Below are 20,231 nucleotides of genomic sequence, written 5' to 3'. Positions count from 1 at the left end.
ATTTGCCCTCCCCCCTCAGATTTGGGCTGGAGCCCAAGACGGGGTTCAGACCCAGGGCCCTCCCACACGCTTCCACGGGCGCTGGGGGGGCTTTTGCTCCTGGCGGGATCAGGCGCCAGGATGAATATTCAGCAGCGCAATCGCCGCGCCTTTGTTTTCCGAGCCCTGCACCTTTAAAATTCCAAGGGCTCCGCTGTTTGCAGCTCAGACAGCCTTTTTGCATTCAGTTCGTCGCAGGCTGACACAGAAGACACGATGGAGCAGGTTGTGTCTCCTGCTCTGAGCCCTTCACGCCGCTCTGGCAGCGTGCAGGGGCCATATTAAGAGCCGCCAGTAATTAGCGGATCCTCCCGCCCCAGCGCGGCGCAGAGCAGCCGCAGGCTGCCGGGGCCACCGGCCACAACGGGGCCAAAACGGTGAGATCTTGGGGCTCCAGTGCAGAGGGGCTGAGGGCAGGATGAGCCAAGTGACAGCAGGCCTGCAACCGGGGCGATCTCCAGTGCCACCACAAATTAGCAGTCCCTGGAGAGACCTTACGTGTAAGGGCAAGAGCTGCGCAGACCCTCCAGCCTCTACATCCCCTGCTCAGAAACCTGTGTCCCCAAACCACGCTGATGCTTTTCTGTCTCAGAGCGACTCCTGCAGCAGCATTTTCCTGGGTTTCCTCCGAAAATGCTCCCGCAGAGGAAGCACGGAGGACCTGGCGATTCTGCCCTCGCCTCCGCCGTGTTTTGGGATCCCTGCGAACAAAAAAGCACTGGAGGAATGGCAGGCATTATAGTAACGATGGTGACAAATTTAATTAGAGCAGGAAGCTCTGGAGCGGATTTCAAATGGCAACACGGCATTTTGTGTGAAAGCATTGCACGGCTCCCCCCACCCCCCCATCCTTTCAGCCTCCCCGCCGCCGCCACCGGGCTCCTTCCAAAACCACCCCACCCCGCAGGATGCGTCCCTCTCTCCTTTTCCCACATGTCGTCCCCTGCGCCCCCCAAGGACTGACACATTCCCGCGGTCTGGAAAATGCAACTGTAGAGCAATTCAATAATACAGCGGCCAGATGTGCAACAGTATATCCAACGTGTCATTCAAAGGAGCCCTTCAGCAGAGCCGAGACATGCTATCCCGCAATCTTAACTAATACATCCTGGGGCCCTGGAGGAGTTGATGGATATATACAATTCCCTTTCCTACAGCTGTGGTCCCTTTTAGAGGGGGCATCCAGACTCAACAATAGCCCCGCTGTTGCTTTCAAGACAGAACCTCTTCAGACAGACCGGGCTCGATCCCGACCCCGCGGCCGCCCGCGCCGCTCCGTTGGGGTCGGTGGGGTTTCGGCACGAAGGGCTGGAGGCAGGATCCGGCCTCGTGCAGCCAGCATCTGCAGCTTCACCTTGTGCTACAGCCTCTGAGAAACCTTGGTAACTGGTTGGAATAGAACCACCTTGGGGAAAAGGCAAGCGGAGAGGAGCAGGTAATAAGATTTCTAACTGGTGCTGGTAGAAAGAAGGAAGTAATATAACAGTTTAATTAATCTATGCCTATTAGCGTTATTAAAGAAAACAGGGAGCTATTGGAGATTTACCTCGGAGAATATCATCAAACGGGGACCTTCTGCAGGGAATTTTATGTCTCTGTGCCCAATTTATAACCAGCACGGAGGTGTGGTGTTAGTGACAGCCAGCGCTGAAATGTCACAGTGCTTAGAAGTCATTAGCTGGGGACACAGGGAGAGAGAAAGAGAGGATGGAGGAGGGGACAAGGGAGAAATGGGGAAGGAAGGAAAAGGAATTAATTTAATTAAAAATATCTTTAGAGCCTGTCTCTTGATTTGTGTGGTTTTGGGGCTTGGCAGAGCTGCTGAGAACGGTGTGGAAGGAAAATCAAGGTTGCTGGGGCTTTTTGAAGCTGATAAAAAAAAATAAGCACACTTTTCATGTTCAGGAAGATAAATCCCCATTTTCTCAGTCTCAAGACAATCCAGTTATTTACTGACAGTTTTACTGTGAAATAAAAAGGGCTTTAAGCTTCTTTCTACTTGATGTCTCCATAGCCTGAATATTATTAGATCCCAGCCTGGTGCAGCTGGAGTTTTGGTTAATAAATTTAACGTCATTAGACAGAAAAGCCTTCTACTGAATGTTGCAATTCTCTCTTTTTTTTTTTTTTTTTTTTTTGCCGTTGCAGTCAGACTGTATGTAGGTGGTAAGAATCAAAAGAAAGGAAGTGCGCCTGGCAAACAGGGGAGCGCTAAAAAAAGGTTTCGCTTGGGCTGGGGCTGGGCGTGAGGGTGTTTCGCCCCCAGACGATGCTGGGCTGAGCCCCCCTGGCCCCGATGCTGTGGCAGCAGCGCTGTTTTTGTGGCATCTTGCTGCAAAACACCACGGTGCCTCGCCGGGCGCTCAGCCCAGGTGAGGGGATGGCACCGCAGCAGCCATGTCCGCCGCAGCTGCAAGGCTTCTCAGGCTGGTGTTAGGCTGGGGCAGAGAGCTTGTGAGAGGCGATGCCACAATGCTCGGGGCCACCTCGATGAGGCCACCACGGGGCTGTGCGTAGGGTGGCTTTTTGGAGAGGAAAAGTCTCGCTTTCTACCTGAAGTCTGCCATCAGCAAGCCCAAAGGTGATATAAAAGGTGACTCAGTGGGACAAGCTGGTGACCAGAGATGAGGGATGGGTGAGGAGAAGGCGTGCAGCAGGGCCTCCATCTTCTCCTGTGGAGAGCCAGGCTGCCACAGCTCCTTGGAGCAGGGCTCGTCCTTCTGGAAGAAGAGCTCCCATCCCAAACCCAACATGGCCCCCTTCTCCCTTCAGGGCGGCCGCCATCTTGTGCCTCCCCCTGCCTGCCCCTCTCCTCAGCTGTGGTCCTCCCGCTGCTTCTCCTGTCATGGTGTCTTCTCCTGTCACGAAATGCACAGGCTGGGAGGAAGATGCTGAGGAAGACACCGATGAAGATGCTGAGGAAGATGTCACGCCACTCTCGTTCCCCCATCACATGCCTGACCCACTTCTTCCCCAGCTCCCACCTCACCATCCCACCACAAGCAGGCAGACGCCATCCCCGCCAGCAAGCCTGAAGAGTGGTGGCGTTAAGGGGATGCTTCATTTTGGGGAGAAACCAACACAGTTTGGGGAGACTGGGTTTGAGAGAGGCTACATTTGGGGAGAAATGCACCCAACATGGTGGATTGGTTCTCTAACCCCTAAACCCTGCAGGCGTTGGGGACATCAGGATAGGGCTGCAGGAGCGGGGATGTGAAGGACCAGGATTCGCCTCCCACCCGGTGGCCCTGCAGCTACGGGTTCAGGAAAAAGCCTCTGCATCTGAGATAAGCCCTTTGACAAAATAAACAGTGTCGGCTGGAAGGAGAGAAGCGGGAGAGGGGTCTGGGGGAGATAGCGAGGGGCCGGGCGAGCCGGGGCCGGCAGGGACGGTTGCGGAGCCAGGGGCTGCCGGGAGGGGAAGGAAGTGGTTGTTGTGGGAGTAACGTCAGGAAGAGCCTCCTGAGGGGCCCCGGCGGGCAGGGAGAGGGAGAGATCAGAGAGTTCACGGGACGGGGACGGGGACAGGAGGAAGCGACGGGGCAGAGGAGGCCAAGAGGAAGAGTCCTGCATGGGGACATTGAGGGGGACATGCCCCAGGGCCACGGCGGGCCAGGACAGCCCGACCACTGCAAACTGATCCCTAAAAAAAAAAGGTGTTCATTTTTTATCTTTTTTTTTTTTAATATTCTTAAATCCTCCTCCGGTGAATAAAAGCAAAACAAATAATCGCAAGAAGCGAGGATGGGTAATTAGCAGCAGATGGCTGGCGATGACAGGTATCTCGGTACCTGTGCACCCCTACTTAACAGCCTTCGTGCTTGGAGGTGCTCCCAGACCCGCCGCCTGCGCCAGCCCAACAATTGCAGCCCGGCGAGAGGCACGGCTACGGGCGTGCAGACAGCAGTGCCCGTGAGCTGCTTTAGGGAAATCCAGTTCCGAGCCAAGGCAATGCATGCAGAGTCATTAATCTAGGTCTAGTGCCAATAGGGATGGCTTTGCATTAGCGCCGGGCCCCTTTGTAGTTCAGACAATCGGGCGTATTCAAACAGCGCGAGATAACGCCGCAGAAAGCTGAGACCATCGCAGCTCATTCCTCCTCTTAGGGGTGGGGGGAGAGGATTTCCAGGCAAAATAGCATTGCATTAATAGGACTGCTCAGTATTCTGCACAGACGCTGGCGGATAATGTCTTTGCAAACTAACTGCAATAAATTAATTAAATTAATCTACTATGCCGTGCTTGTCCCCACCCAACATCAAATTCAAGGATGATCAGGGCTTGCCTTATCCTCCATAGCCTACGAAAGAATCTGATCTCACTTGCTCTAGAGTTTCTGAGGCACTGAATTGCAAAGTACCACCTGCCTCACTAAACTAATCACCAGCCTGGTGGTTTAGATCACATCAGTTTTACATGTAATTAAGACTGTCCAGGAGGGCATGCAGCTGCTTACATGGTCGTTCCCTCTTATACAGCAACGTGCCTCCTGCTCAGATAGGTGCAATTAAACAAGCCTGTTCACAGTCATTAAGCATTAATGCACCTCATTAGCATAAGAACTGGAAGAAGCTTTGATGCAGGGAACCCCGCAGGAGAAGGAGATAGAGAGAGATGTACATCCAGACAGGAAGGCGAAGGGCTGGGCCACCACCTCCTCGTGGCCCCGACCATCCATTCCAGCTCCATTTCTCCAAAGCAATGAGCCATGCCGTGCCCTCCTCCCCAGAAATGGGGACTGGGTTATCTTGCTCTCCCCCTCCCCCCTTTCTAAATTATGCCGGTGGAAAAAAAAAAAAAAAAGAGGAAAAAAAAAAACACACCACAAAACTGTTGGGATATTAACCTAGCGAATCCATTAATAAGCTGAACTCTCTGTTGGCTTTGACACAGCACACTAAAGCTTTAAAGAGACAGGGCCCCAGACGCTGGAGATAGGGGCAGAGACAACAGCGCTAACAAAGAGCCACTGTTGCCACGGCCGTGGCCATCTCGGGTAGGTCCAGCTGTCTTTGGTGTTCTGTTTTCCAGACACAAAGAGCAGACTGAACCGTTTTGGTCTGAATGGCTTTCATTTGATGGTAGAGAAAATGAGAGGGAAGAAAGAACCTAAGTAAAGTGTCCAGGAGAGAAAAAAAAAAAAGGAAAAAAAAAAAAAAAAAGAGCATGGTGCGCTGCAGGTCTTCAGTGAGAAAGGCTGCAGCTCCCTGGAGCACAAAATGGGGCTGTCTCAGCCAACGGGCACGGTGCAAGGGGAAGGCGACGTCGCGGTTTCGGAGCCGTGCGTGCCACCGTCAGCGAGGCTGCGTGGGGAAGCAGGGATGCACGCTCCCGGGAGCCAGGCTGCCCGTCTCCTCCACGCTTCCCCGGCGCTTTGCACAGCACCGCGCAGGTCTCCAGGCGCTATCAGAGCTCGGATAATAAACAGCTTGTCTGACTTGGTTTTAATCTCCAAGGGAAAAACGTGTGTTTGTACAGCACCTGGCACCACCAGGCTCAGAGCCTGTTGGGAGACTCCAGGCTGGACCACGGCGCGTTGGTATGCGCAGCCTCGGCAGGCTTTGCTGCTGCCACGACAAGAAACGGGCTTGCACCGGGAGCATGAATCAGCTGGAAAAAGCGCATCTCCCAGTGAAATGGCTTCGGGGAACCGCCACGCTCACACGTGGCCGTGGGGCTGTTCCGCAATCCACACCCCAACCCAAACCGTACCCTCAGCGCCTTGCCTCCATCCCGAGCCGGGACGAGGATGTGCACGCTCCGAAAAACCTCCCTGCTGCAGCTGCAGAGTCAAGATGCCAAAGTCGTGCCCTTGTGCCTCTGCCAGAGGCCAAATCTGCATCCCGGGCTTGAAAAACAGGTCTACAATTTCCTGTCCAGATTCCTCTGCTATAAAGCACGGCTCTGAATGATGGAAACGGGACCTGAGACCAGCACAAGCCCACCCACCGGAGAGCCCCGCAGGCTCGTCCCTACAGCACGCGCCCTGTCCCCCTGTCTAGTCCAGTCCGTAAGTGATAAAAGCGTCCACGACTGCAGCTCTCAGCTGGGAAGAAGAACAAACAACCCAAGCAGATCTCACCACTGGGAAATGGTTTCTAAGGGTCTCCAGAGAGATCCTCTTTCCTACGCTCATTCCATTAGTGCTGTGCATGCTCCATTGTCCCAGTCTCTCCCTCCTTAGTGGTTACATCCTACAAATACAAACAGATTTCGAATCCCCTGTAGCCATTTGGCCCATGTTGATAATAATTTTCCCTCCTTGAGCACCTTTTATCTAGAGATCTGAAAGCATCTCCCTGGCATTAATAGTCAATAGCTCCTCCACCACCACGCAACGTAGGGTTAGAGCCGTCACGTTTTACAGCTTGGGGGGGGAACTCGGGCACGGCGCAGGCGGTCCCGACACCGAGCAGCACATCTCATGCCCTGTTAAATGGCACACGGCCGGGGGCACTCGTCCCCTGGCTGAATCTGCGCTGAATTGGGCCCTAAACAATTTGCCAGCAGCGTCAGAGAGAGAAAGAGATCCCAGGTTTGCATCTGAGTCACCCAACCCTCTGTTTTCCCGTCTGTGCGCAGAGAAGTCAACGGAAAGTCTCCCGTGGACTGCAGTGGGAAGTTCACGCTTTTTGAGTCAGTTAAAACAGCTTTTTTTTTTTTTTTTTTCTTTTTTTTCTTTTTGGAGGTTGTGGGGTGGGGAGTAGCGGTTAAGAGGCTTTTACTGTGCAGTCGTTTTGATAAACTGAGGGAGCCAGGCTTTTACCCAGCAACAGGCTGGGAGAATGACTGATGGAGACCATGACCCCAGTGAACCACAGCCCTGCTCCCCTGGTCCCTTCCCATTTGCCTTTTGTGATTACAATTAGCCGTGGGGGCCGGCAGGTGGAAAAAAAACATCACGAAAAGGGCCCCCCCCGCCCCGCTCCCACCCCCTCATTGTCTGCATGAGGCTGGCTGAGCGTCTGCACACTGCAGTCCTCTGCCCATTGTGCGGCTGAGAACATGCGAACAGACGCTCTCGGGCGATGGGTTTTATTGAACGCAACTTCAATGGCAAATGGAGAAAGGAGGAGGGAGGGGGGGGGGGAAAGGAAAAAAAAAAAAAAAAAAAAGAAGAAAAAAAAAAAGAAGCCTTGAAAATCCATGCCAAAAAAAAGAGGTGGGGAGGGTGTTTTTTTAATGCAATCAATGGCTCCTTCCTATAACTCTGCCTGTTGTGAGGAAATTTCTTTCCAGTAGCAGCCAGCAGCAGTCCCAAGGCTGTGACATTGCTGTAACGCTTGGAGCTCAGCTCTCTATCTCTGGCAGCAGCCCCGTCTTTTTGTCATTATTGGCTGTGATTGCAGGGGGTGCACGCCAGCTCGCCGAGTGCTGAGATATTGCTGTCTTCCCCTCCCTCTGGACAACCTGCCCTCGGAGAGAGGAGCCGGGGAGGGCGGCGGGGAGGAGGAGACGGGGGTGAACCCGGGAGCTGAATTCTCCCTGCCTCCCCTGTGTAAGCTCCTATCCAAACCCACACGGATAGGTAGAGGTCCCCAAGGCCCTTTCGGAAAGCTCATTAGGAAAGTAGTGACAGATGCATTAGCTATTAAAAAAAAAAAAGAGGGGGGAGAAGCTATCACAGAACTTTAAAAAAAACGCAGCAGCAGCCGCCCGACAGTTTTACTGCTGTCAGATCCTTTTCTTTTTTTTTTTTTTTGGTGGGCACGACGCGAAGCAGGAGAGGTTTGGGGAAATATCTGACGCCTCAACCCTTTCCCCAGGCTCTGGACTGTCAATAACCCAACCAGGATTATTTCTCAGACCCCCAGGGGGGAAAATACCAGCTCTGGGCTTTCGCCTGCCCATTGCCCTGCACCTGCTTGCCCTCCCTGTCCTCCTGGAGAGGGGTTTGGGAAAGGGCTGGAGGAACCTGCTGGGATGCTACGGGTGGCCAAAAAAAAATGCGTGTCAGCTGCTGCCATCACCGACTGCAAGCTGCAGCCCAGGGAGGACAGGTCTTGGCATGAGATGCTCCCTTCCCAGCTAAGCAGGGGCTGCTGAGCTGGTGACAGAGCCCTGCATGCTGGGACCTGCTGTCCCTGCAAGCTCTGTCCCCGTGTAAGGACGGGTACAGGTGACACCGTGCAGCTGCACGGGGCTGTGAAACCCAGGAGAGTGGCAGCACCAGGTTGCAACTCCAACCCATCAGAGGCTGGGGAATGAGTGTGCTAGTGGGATGCAGCAGCGGGAGCACTAAAAATTGCCCCCCTGCATTGGGACCAACACCTCTGGAAGATGTGGAGCCCTGCACAGGGGCAGGTAAAGGACAGGGAAATAGGGGGACTGGCTCAAAATTGGGTGTCCAGGGTGGGGGGCTGGGCTGGTGAGCTGGGAAGGGCAGGGTATGGATGGGGAGGCAGGAGCGAGATGATGGCACGGCCTGGATATTCCCATCCTACGAACCTAAAAGATTTTCCTACACCTGCGTGGAGAGCAGAGCCCAGCTACGAGCAGCCCAGCAGATGTGGCACCTGCGTGACAGCTCCCGAGCAGCACGAGACGAGCTGGAATCAGCGTCTGAGCCTCTACAACAACGCAGACAGCAGCGGGGAGCGGGACCGAAAGCACCTCTTGCACCAACCCGCTCCCAGCACCAGCTCCTGCCCCCGTTTGTGGCATTTCCCACCCACCATCCTCGCCCACGGGATGCTCACCCTAAGGGCACGGCTATCTCCAAAGCACCAAAAGGGGCACCGGGGGTGGTCGTGAGCCCGTGCCACCCGACCTCCCCTCCTGCCACCTTCAATCTGCGGCCAGGAGGCAGAAAGCTCGCCGGAGGAACACGGCACCAGCAGCCACCGTCCCCCTCGGTTGAGTTTTAAATGGCTCTCGGATCCCTTCAGACAAATCTAAATGCACCGATCCTATTGTGTGCATAAATCTTTGCACCGGGCCTGCACGCCTCCACACTATTGATAAAGAGAAACGAGTCTTAAATATTTAATGAGCGAATAAACCCGTTAAGAGGATATGATTAACTGCACGCCACAGCTCTGCATTTAAGGTGTCCCTGCTGTACCTTTAGAGGGGTTTTATTTTTAAGGGAAATCGGCAGCAGCAGCTGGTGGAAGCGAGCAGCCGGGGCCGCCCGGGCGCTGCACCACCGGCAGCGCCAGCCCAGGCATAAATACACTGCAGGGGCCCCCACTGACAAGGGGGGGATCGGTGGGGCCATTTGGTGGATGGGGGGCAGAAAATAGAGCCCGGGAGGGTCTATGAGGGGTAGCAGGAGCCAGTTTGGGGGTTAGAGAACAGCCCGGATCCCAAACCTTCCTGGACTGGTCTCCCAGCGGGACGGGGCTGCTCTCGGGGCAGCGGGAGTCCTTGGAGCTATTTCCAGCCGAAGCACGGAGCTGGAGGGTGACCTTGGGCAGGCCACTTACGGTCACTCTGCCTCGAGCCGAGCTCAGCGCGACGCTGCCGGAGACTCGTCCGCTGCGGGTGCGGAGCAAGGAAATATCGGGAGCCAGGAGCTCTGCGCTCTCCTCCCCTCGGGACCAGGCAAGAGCAGCCTCGGGTACCCACAGGGCACGGGTACCAAATCCCTTCCACGCCTGGGCCAGCCCACGGGATGCTCTCGGGCACACCGAGAGCCGTAGACGGGAGATTTTTATAAACGGAGCGCTATAAAAGTCCCCCAGCAATGTGACTTTTTACGATTCAAAATTATTTTGATCGTTATTTTTACCCGAGCTAGGAGAATAATACAAACGAAATCACCATGAATCATCACTCAACTCCTTAAGAACGTTAAATTTAGCTGTTTTTGTGCCACCTTTTTGTTTATGTTCTCCAAGCGTTTCTTGCCAACGAGTTACCGGCAAGGATTTTTGGCCAGAAAGAGAAAAAAAAAAAAGGAAAAGACAGACTGTTAATTTTAAGCGGCGACGGAAGATATCGGAAGAAAGTGAATTTAAAATTCTCAATCGCAACAGTTCCCTCCCCAAAACCTCGAGTCGAAAAATTTCGCCCGCCCAATCAGGAAGCCAAAACCCACCATGTGATGCGAGATCCCAATTAAAACCGCTCCAGTTCTCGAGACCGAGTACTCACAAAAAGAGCAAAGACCGCGAATTATTTGCGGAAATTATCCGGAGGACAATTTTGAATAATGAATACGACGGGGGGAAAATCGCAGTCACTTGGAATGCTTAATGCAACTACAAAAAAATAAAAAAAAAAAGGATCACGAACAATTTGCGAGCAGAAAAGAGGTGAAAAGCGCGGAATAAATCATTTCTCAGAGTCCTTCCCCCCACCAGCGATTATGACATACGAGCGGTGCCCCGTGCCGGCTGTAAATGCTGCAGAAACCCCGCTCTGCACTGACAGATAGATGGAAGTCACGCCTGGAAATGCACCTAATGGGAGAGGCTGTGCTACCGCAGGCAGGTGAGGGACCCCGCGCCCAGCTCCGGCTGTAAATCGGGGTTGAGACAACCCGGGACGTGCCAAGCAGGAGGGAAAGATGCTCAGGGTGATGGAGCCGAGCAGGGAGCAGCCACCGGGTGCGTGACCCCAATGTGCCAGACCCCGAGAGGCACGGGGTACTGTTAAGGGTGAGCTTCTGGACTTGTGGCTGTGTCTGGCACGAGGGGTGGGAGATGCTGGCTCCTCCTGGCTCTCCGGGTCCTGGCTCTGTGCTGGGAAACGCCGTCCTGCAGCACAGGGACCTCGAGCACCCAGATACCTGCAGGGTTTGGATTTTGGCAGCTCCCACCCTGCCTCGGCCATCCCTTCTCGTACCAGGGCTGAGCCAACTGAGAGCAGCTCCCACGGCCACCTCGGGCACCTGGAGAGTGGAGAAGCGACGGCTGCTTAAACCTGAAAGCCCCCCGTGCCCAGGCACCAAACTTCACATCTTTCTTAGATTTACAACAGGCAGCTTTGTGCTGCATCTCCACCACTGAACCTGGAGAGCAAAGCTGCACCAGGCTCATTTTTCAGCCGTGGAGAGAGCTGCTGGTGGGAGAAATCACGCAGAGCTCGGAGGAGAGGTGCTGGAGGACCCCGGGGACCACAGCAGGGCACGGCGGAGCAAACCCACGGGGTGCAAACCCCAGGGGATCGCTGCGAGGGGTGAGACCTCGCAGTCGCTGCCTGCAGAGCCTGCAGCTGCCCCCCCTGAGCCGGGCAAAGTCTGCAAACGCCGCTCACGTGGGAGGCACTGGGGCCTCTTCCTGCCCGAAAATCGTGCGCGGCACAGCACAGCAACGGTCTGCTGGAGATGGAGCCGCGCACATCCCAGCCCGCTCAGCTGACGTCGGGCAGGGTAACGAGAGGTTACAGCCTGATCACAAGACACGCTGACGAGGCATCTTCCCCTTCTGGGGAGGAAAGTCAAGTGCAAAAGTTGTAGCAGGAGCCCGGCTGCCTCCTGTGCCGCCGCCTTCTCGCAGCTCGGCTGGCGGGGAGAGACGGTTCCTCTCGTTTCCCTTTGAAATGGAAGGGAAATGCAAAAAAACCTCTGCGTTTTGGGGGCGAGAATTGGGAAAAAAAGTGAAGTTCTTGAATGCTTTGGGCCAAATATTCCCCAAAGGCTCTGCAAGCGGAGGCTGGATCTCTCGGATTCGCTCGGGTTCAGGATGTTTGTACCAACTCGCACCAACTTTGCGCAGGGAAGCCTTGCTGCTCGCCGCCCGGACTGAGGCATCAGGAGATCTGCCCATAAACCGAGTCATTATCTGCTGTTAGCTCACCTGGAATCCCTGCTTCCTCACGTTATTGTCCTGCAGAGGGAAACAGCTCCTTAAAAATAAAACCGGGAAGGAGCGAGCTGTCCCCCAGCGCAGGGCCATCTTTCCAGAGGGCTCCGATGGGTCCCCAGCAGCCTGCACCACTGGCAATTAAGAAGTTGTGGGGGCTTCGGGGTTTTCATCTTGTGCCCCTTGATTTATCACGGATTCCTTGTTGAGCAACCAAACCATCCTGCTCCGCTCCTGCTTTTCCAAGCCCTGGTGCTGGATGTTGTGGGGCAATTTTCGGAGCGTGGGCGTTTGCTTCGTGTGGCCAGGGAGAGCAGAGTCCCCTTGGAAAGCCGTGCCAACAGGACTGCTGCTGCTGGGCAGGGAACCAGGCAGGGCCAAGCAGATTCTCCTAAAAAAGCCTCAGAGCGAGGCGTTTGGAGGATGGAGGAGTTTGAGGAGGATGGAGAACATCCGAGATCCCCCAGGCTCTGCTCCTGCTTGTCCGATGGTTCCCCCTCAGCACCGATTTGGGTGGTACGAAGGTTGCCTTAATTCCTTTTGGGGACAGCTCGTTGGGATGACAACTGACGGTGCCCAGGGCATTTTTGTGCCCCAATCTCTTGCAGCACCTGCCTGCTATCGTGCTGACTTCACAGACGGGGAAACCGAGGCACAGAGCTGGCTCTGCAGATCCCCGAGGCTCCATGCTCCAAGACCACCCCAGCCCATCACCCACAACCCACCGAACACCCCCAAATCCCCCCCAAGACACCTCCTGCTCCCTCTCCATCCCCAGCTCGGCCTCCCCGAGCCCCCATCCTTCGGCCCTCCTCTCGAGCACCCGTTTCTGTCTCCATCCCCGCTGAGGCTGGGGGGAAGCAGCATCCCCCCCGCAGCCCCCAGGATCGCTCAGCCCCGCCGCGGTGGTGGCAGCGGGGCAGACAATGACATTTGCTGCGGGAGCCTGACATTGAACCCAGGCAGCCAGCACGGCGGGCGTTTTTGCTGGCAAGGGGAGCAGCAGCTCTGCGCCGACACCGTCAGCGAGGGGACAGGAGAGGGAGGGGAAAGGAAAAAAAAAAAAAAAAAAGCAAAAAAAAAAAAAGCCGAAGCAGCAGCCAGACAGCTGCCTCTTCCTCCTCCTCCTTTTGTGCAGAAATGTGTTTTTGTTTGTCAGTCAAACAGATTGTTTTCTCCTTCTTTGCAGGCCAATTGTTTCTGCTCCTGCAAGATAAGGGATTGAAAAGGGCTATATTTTTATGGCACTGAATCCAGGCCCTCCGAATTGGAGGGGAGACATCAAGTGGGAGGAGATTCCTGTTCAAACCAGCACTCCTCTCCCCCTTTCCACTCTCCAATCCTATTTCCACCCCCATTTTCCTTTTTTTTTTTTTTTTTTTCTCTCCTTCCTCCTCCCGCCCGGAGCTGCCTCTCGGCCCTCTCGCTATTTAATCTCCTTGTCTCTGGTGGACTCGGGAGGTTTGCACAGCTTCGTCCTCTTTGCACCATCTGCTGAAAAGAATCCGTCTGTCCTTCTGCCGCTCTGTCCGGCGGCTCCTCCTGCCATCCTCCCCCCAGAAAAAAGGGGAAAACGGGGCTGCTGCTGCTGCTTGTGAGCGTCCAGAGGAACAAAACCCAGGAGGGGGCTTCCTTTTTCTATGGCAGGCTTGAAAGAGCAGCCCCCTGTGTGGGGCAGGAGCGGGATGCAGAGACGAGGGAGGAACGTGGTTAACAAAAGCAAGCCCAGGCCGGGGGGGAAGATTCCTCTCCTGACTCCAGAGCTGGCTGCAAGGAGCCCGCTGCCATCCTTCATCCCATCCCTTGCTGGGCTCCCCAAAATCTGCGATCCAGGCGGGATGGCGTTGACTCACGGTGACCACGGAGAGCAGAAACGCCGGAGCAGCGACCCCAAAACGATCGCCAGCATCGGAGCCACGTCTTCAGAGCAGGTCCCCAAGCCAAGAGACCTGGGGAAACCCTCGGTCCATCCGGGCTGGAGGCGACCCCAGCCTTGCCAGCCGCGGTGACGGGGTGGGGATGCTCTGTCCCAAAGCACAAATCCCTTGCAGCCACGTGGCTGTTTGGTGCCGAGGACCGGAGGGGAGGTTTTGCCTCCCTTCCTCGCAGGAGGAGAGCCTCAAAGGGGGCAGCGTGGTTCATATCCAGCTCATAAGCCTCTCAGAGCTCAGGCTCGAGGACTGAGATTCACTCAATTAATTTTGCTTTGGCAAAAAGTCCATTTTTATTGCTATTTCATGCCTTCAGTATAGATTTTCCCTGCTCGTCTCAAAGGGATAATAAAACCCGACTCGTTCTTTTTATAAAAGTCTCACACTCCCTCTCTCACCAGGCTCTGTGTTCCCCAGCTAGAGATGTAAATTTAAAGGGGAAATGCTGTCACTTAAAACAAAACAAAACCAAAAAAAGCAACTCAGAAAGCCGGGCTTTGAGCATATTCCAGCTCTCAAAAACTAGGCCGTGCAACCGAAGCAAAACCCAGCAGCAGAGCGGGCTCCGGATGCGATCCCGGACCCCCAGAGCCTGCACCTGCCTCCCCCCCCTCTGCCCTGCTGGTGCCCAGGGAAAATCCCAAACCTGTGCAGTGCTGAGCAGGGAAAACGTGGGTTCTGAGCGTGTTTCCAGCTGTGCAAAGCCCTGACACCCGCCCCAGCTTGGGCGCACCCTGCCCAGAAGGGTTTATCCACGGAGCATCCCCGTGTGAATAAGGGAAACCCTAATTCCTCTGCCCCGTGGGGACAGGACATGAGTGGAAACCAGGCAGTGTCACTGCAATTGGTCACCAGTGAGTGGCAGCCACCCCTTGGGGACAGGGCAGTGTCCCCAGCACCGCTCTGTGGGAGCAGCTCAGACCCACGTATCCACCAGGACGGGCTCAGGCTGTTCCCTCCTGCTCCGGCCGCGCGTCTGAGCCGGTGACGTGCACAAATCCGCCGTCTCCGGGACTTTCCTTGCCTGGCTGGAAACCAGGAGCGCATCCAAAGCGGAGCAAGAGGAGACGTGCACGTGCCTGCGCGCTGCCAGCCGCCCGTGCCACCGCCGCAGCAGCCGAGCCCTCGGCCGCACGTGCAAATGTTTCTTCTTCTCCCCTTCCTCCTCCCTGCACCCGCGCCCTCGGCACGCCCCGGCCGCGGTGAGCTCAGCGCCCTGCCTGCGTCTGCAGCGCCCACGGCGAGAGGAAACCCGCAGCTCGCCCTGTTCCTGCAGGTGTGCCTCCAACCGCCGAGGGGCTCGGGGCAACTCGTGCAAGGGACGGGGAGGAGAGGAAAAGAAGAGGGTGAGGAAACCCCCGGCGATGCCGCGCTCGCCGGCTAACCGATGGCCCCGTCGCCTCCGGGCGCAGCGCGCCGTGCCCCCGGCTCCATCGGTTAAACCGAAGCCGTGCCGCGCTTCCTCTGATGGCAGCACCAACCGTCCTTCCCCGCCACAAGCTGCTGAGCCCCAAAATAATTCTGCAGCCCTGCCAGGGCCGCGCTCCGACAGCTCCCGTGTCGCAGGAGCAGGCAGCCGGAGGGGGCCTTACACTCTCCTGCAGAGCCCTCGCCAGAGCTGGCCCTCCAGGCTGGAAAATCCTTCGCGAGCTGTGACAACCTCCGCAGCTCAGGCAGAGGCGAGAGATGATTAAGGCTGGCTGAAATCTCGCAGGACCCTGCCGGCTGAGAGGCCCCCCCTGTGCACGAGAGAGAAACACCCCGGGGCTGCTCCTCGCAACCTGCGCCTCCCCCCTCACCTTCGCACGGGGGCCGGGCACGGAGCAAGGCCAGGAACCAGGTCACCGCCGCCCGTTTCCAGGCAGCAAAGGTTTGGAAGAGCAGAGGATCATTTAGCAGAGCGCCAGCGAAGGTTCAGAGCAGAGCCTTCAAATTACACGCTACAGAGCACTTTCCCTGCCTAAAAGGTCTCTGAAATGACTGTGGCGGCTCGGAAACGCAGCGCTCTGCGTGCAATCGTTCCCTGGGGCTTGCAGAGGAGACGGAGCTGGGAAAGGGGAGAGGTGGGACCGCGGTGCCCGGCACGGGCAGCCCCTCCAGCAGCCGAGGACACGCTGCTGCTCCTGGGCACCCAGCACGGCCCCGCGCCGCTTCCCTAAAGCTCCCCGGCAGTTTCTACTGGTCGTGCTATTTTTTGTTATTGTTGTGCTTTTTTTTTTTTTTTTTTTTTTCCCTTTCTCATTTCTCACTTCCTGCCTTGAACTTCACACAGCTCCCCGGCCCCGGAGCTGCCGTTCAGGGCTCTTGGTGACCCCCAGCACCACGCACAGACCCCCACGGAGCCCCCCCAGCACCACCAGTGCGCTCGCCAGGCCTCCAGGCGATGCCAGAGGGCTCAGACCCGATGTATGCTCGGGGGGAACCTGTCCTCTCCATTTCCCTTCCCATCCTTCTCCAGCCCGTCCCCCAGCAGCTCGAGCTCCATTTTCACCAGGCGGTGCCAGCCACCAGCAGACCCGCTCTGAGCGCGCAGCCCCGGGGCACCACACGCAGCCAGCCCCCGCCTCGCCACCCGCGTGTCCCCTCATCCTCTCTCACGGGTGACAGCTCCCACATCCGCAGAGCCACCAGCACGGTGCTGCTCAGCCACCCCGGGGCGAGCTGCCACCCCAGGAAAGGTGGCTGCAGCATCCCACAGCCCTTTGGGATGCCCTGCAAAGTCCCAGCACCCAGCAAGGAAACTCCTGGAGCCTCCAGCAGGCTCCGGTGATGCCCAGAAGCTGGAGGTGAACTGGGAGAGCCCTCCAAAGGTGCTGGCACCACCAGAGCCACCCTCCCTTCGCCTCGCACATGCAAAACCCTCACTGTTGTTTTGGGGAGGGCAAAAAAACACCGCTTGGGGAGGTCACCAGAGGACAGGCAGCCTGGGGACCGCTCGCCGCCAAGGGGAGCGCAGGCAGGAACCGGTGGCCACAAGAAGCCTTCGCCAAGCCAAATCTGCTCACATCTAAGGGCCGGCACCACGCTCGGTGAAAGGCGGCGGGGAGCGAGCGCGCACCCCAGCAGCTCCCCGCTCTGACGTCAATGAAAACCTCCGGCAGGTCCGCGACGTCAGCCACGACGCATCGCGACCGGCCCCAGAGCCCTCGAGGTGCCAACCCCCTAAAACCGGGGGGTCCACAGCTCCATCGGGCCCCCCAGCTGGGAGAGCACCCAGGGGGGTGAATGCTTGCAGGGGGTGGTGGCAAAAGGGTGGGCACGGGGGGAATTGCAGCTGAAAGGCAGCTCCAGCAGAAAGATCTCTGGGGGGGCGCAGGGGTCCCAGCCCACCTTGCTGCAGGAGGGCTTTGAATGCACAAAGTTGCATCCTCCTGAGCTGGAGAATGCTGCTGGGGGGGGCCACGGGGAGCCTAATTGCCTCTCCACGGCCTGGGGGGAGGCAGTGAGAGGTTCCCTGGCCCCTGTGCCATCACCGAGCTCCAGCCAAGCTTGTGCCTGGGGAGAGGGGGGGGTCCAGAACGGGAGGCGGTTGCAAATGCAAAGCACGGCACGCGCAGCGCAATGGGAGCACAGCCTGAATGCAGCGCAGGGGCCGCGGGGATGGAAAGGGAAAGAGGAAGGGGAAAGGGAAAGAGAAAGGGAAGAGAAAGGAGAGGGAAGGGAAGGGAAGGGAAGGGAAGGGAAGGGAAGGGAAGGGAAGGGAAGGGAAGGGAAGGGAAGGGAAGGGAAGGGAAGGGAAGGGAAGGGAAGGGAAGGGAAGGGAAGGGAAGGGAAGGGAAGGGGCTGCAGCACACACCACCGGTGCCACCGCGGCTCCAGCAGCAGCAGCACGGCCGCAGCCGCCAGCGCGGTGCAAACGCAACGCGACGCCCCCCGGCTCGCCGCCCCGCGCCTGTCACCCCCCCTTCCCCTTCCTTCCCTTTTCCCTTCCCCTTCCCTTTTTCCCCTTCCCCTCCCCAAACCTCCCTCTCTATCCCGGGCCCTCCCCGGGCGGCGCTCCCGGTGCGCAGCGGCCCTGCCGGCGGAGCGCATTAAAAAAAAAACCCTTTTCCTCCCCGGTGACCCCCCCACGGTTCCTCCCCGGTCCCCCCCCCGGCTGCAGCAGCCTCTTACCGGGCGGGCCGTGCCCCGCTGCGTCTCAGCGGCGGCGCTGGGCGGGGGTGGCCCCGGCGGCCATCCCCGGGCGGCCGCGCCGCTGTCCGCCGCCGTGCGAGCCGCCTCGGCGGTGTCAGCGGGCGGGAGCCCCGCGCGGCGCCGGGAGGGAGGGGAGGAAAGTCGGGGGCATGACCGAGCGCCGTCGGAAGTGCATTCGTTGCCCGTCGCCCTCCCCGCGACGGCGGCGACATCTGCCGGCGGGGAGCGCGCACCGCGAGGCGCGCACCGGGCTGCGCGCAAAAATAAAAGGGGGTGAGGGGGGCGCGGCGCAGGGAATCGCGGGGTAGAAAGAGGGGGAGGGAGGGGTGCTGGGCATCGCGGGGTGGGTGTGGGGTGATGGGGGGGTGGGGGGTGAGGGGGATCGGGAATCGCGGGGGGGGTGTGGGGTGATGGGGGTGAGGGGTACTGGGTATCACCAAGTGCGCGCGGTGCACGGGGGGTGATGGGCAGCGGGTACCGGGCATTGTCGGCTGGATATGGTGTGCTGGGGGTGATGGGCACTGGGTACTGGGCATTGCTGGCTGGATATGGTGTGCTGGGGGTGATGGGCACTGGGTACTGGGCATCGCTGGCTGCTCTCGGGGTGCTGGGGGTGATGGCACCGGGTACCGGGCATCACCGGTTGGGTACGGTGTGCTGGGGGTGAGGGGTACTGGGTACCGGGCATCACCAGCTGCACCTGGAGCACTGGGGGTGATGGGCACCAAGTACTGGGCATCACCAGCCATGCACCACGCTCAGGGTACCCCCGGCCACACGTTGGGTGTGATGGGCACCAGGTGTTGCCAAACACACACCGGGTATCGTACGCCAGGCACGCAGCACTGGCTGCCATGCACTGGGTACCCACAGCATGGTGGGTGTGGGTACTGGGTGGCACTTACTGGGCTGCATGCAGCAGGAACTGGTGCCAGGCACAGCAGGGGGGAGCGCACTGAGCACCGGGGACCAAGCACCAGATCCTGCAGCAAGGTTTAGGTCTGGATTTGGAGCTGGGTCTGTGCCTGGGTTTGGATTCACGTTTGGTTGAGGGTCGGGCAACGCGTGGATCTGCACTTGGATCGGGGTCTGGGTTTGGATCAGGATTTTGGATCCATGTCTGGATCTGTACTCAGAGTGGCATTCAGCTCCTCATCCGGATCTGCTTCTGCATCTGAATCTGGAACACGCATCCTTCACAAAAACACAGAGGTGGCACTTCTGACACCCCAAAAAGCAGCCCCACAGGTGCGCTGAGCACCACCACGCCACGGGGCGCTCACCTACTTGCTGGTGAGGGTTTGTGCATCCTGCCCTGAGCACCACGGGGACCCCCAAGGAGGATCTGGGGGCTGCAGGAGCCGTGGGGAGGGACAAGATGGCACCGGTCCCGCTCGCCTTGGCCGGTCACCAGCCGTGCGTCTGGGGCTGAACGTGCTCCGAGGAGGGGCCGGGGTCAGGGAGGGGGATGAGTGCAGGAAACATATTAAGTGAGGAAAATTGGCTGCAGGCAGCACTGCTGCCTAGTGCTTACTTGGTATTTTCCTCTCCGTCAGGTGTCTGCTATAAGCCCTTTCTGGGTAGCGCTTGCAGCTGGTTAACTGTTTGTGCTGCAGAGGGGCCGCCAGCCTCCAGCACCCGCTCTGCACCAAGCAGGGGGGCACCCAGCACCCCCCCACCGTGCTTGTGGCCCCTGGAGCTCACGCCCGGGTTCGGCCCCAGCAGCTCGTGCAGGTATTTTAACAGGGAGCTCCTGGGCTCTTTCAGCCCAGCTGCTAATTTGTAATCCCGTTCTCCTGGTAAAATAAAAGCCTCTCTTATTCCTGCGCGCGAGAGCCAAAGCAAAACTATGAGGAAGTGCCCTGTTTGCAGAACATGCTGTGAAACGCACAAAGGAAACGAAGAGAAAACAGCGTTTTGCACGTTTTTTAGCCTCATTTCAGCTGGGACTTGGAACCGCAGAAGGGAAATCTTTTCCAGCAGGATGTGCATAGCAGGGGGGGGGGGAGGTGGTGCTGAGCTGCTTGGCTGCTGGTGTCCCTCTGGAGCAGGGCCACCTGCCTGCTGGGGCACGGCAACCTCCGCGATGTCCCCAGGGGGTGCCAGGTCCCTGGGGGTCCCGGGTTGCTGCGGGGGCTGGAGCAACGTGTCCCCAAGGGGCCGGCGGGGCACGGATGGAGGCGGATGGCAGGAAATACCTGCAGCTCCACCACGGCCCCGCCAAGCCCAACAACGGGGCGCGTGTTCGCAGGGCGGCCACGGCCCGGCAGGAGGAGCCTCCGAGGGACACACGGGCCATTGTTCCTCGGGCACAGGGCGGAAATTCAGCTGGGCCCGTGGCGTGACGCTGCCGGGCTCTGGGTTCGGGCTGTGAGCG

The 20,231-nt window shown here is 57.9% G+C and overlaps 1 protein-coding gene across 11 annotated transcripts in view; it reads right to left on the bottom strand.

Moving 5' to 3' along the window:
* Positions 1-17,991, bottom strand: part of RAI1 (retinoic acid induced 1) — a 69,462-nt gene extending 51,471 nt beyond the window's left edge. For 10 of the 11 annotated variants that reach the window (XR_011101705.1, XR_011101708.1, XR_011101709.1 and 7 more), the window contains exon 1: positions 17,834-17,991. The gene's annotated coding sequence lies outside the window, so the exon portion shown is untranslated. The remainder of the gene's footprint in view (positions 1-17,833) is intronic. The other variant, XM_068699602.1, reaches the window with a different exon arrangement.
* Positions 17,992-20,231: the final 2,240 nt, after the last annotated feature.

Source organism: Anas acuta, chromosome 15, assembly GCF_963932015.1.
Source record: "Anas acuta chromosome 15, bAnaAcu1.1, whole genome shotgun sequence".
Lineage (NCBI taxonomy): Eukaryota > Metazoa > Chordata > Aves > Anseriformes > Anatidae > Anas > Anas acuta.
Note: the sequence above shows the minus strand (reverse complement) of the source record. Positions and strands in the feature narration are given on the sequence as shown.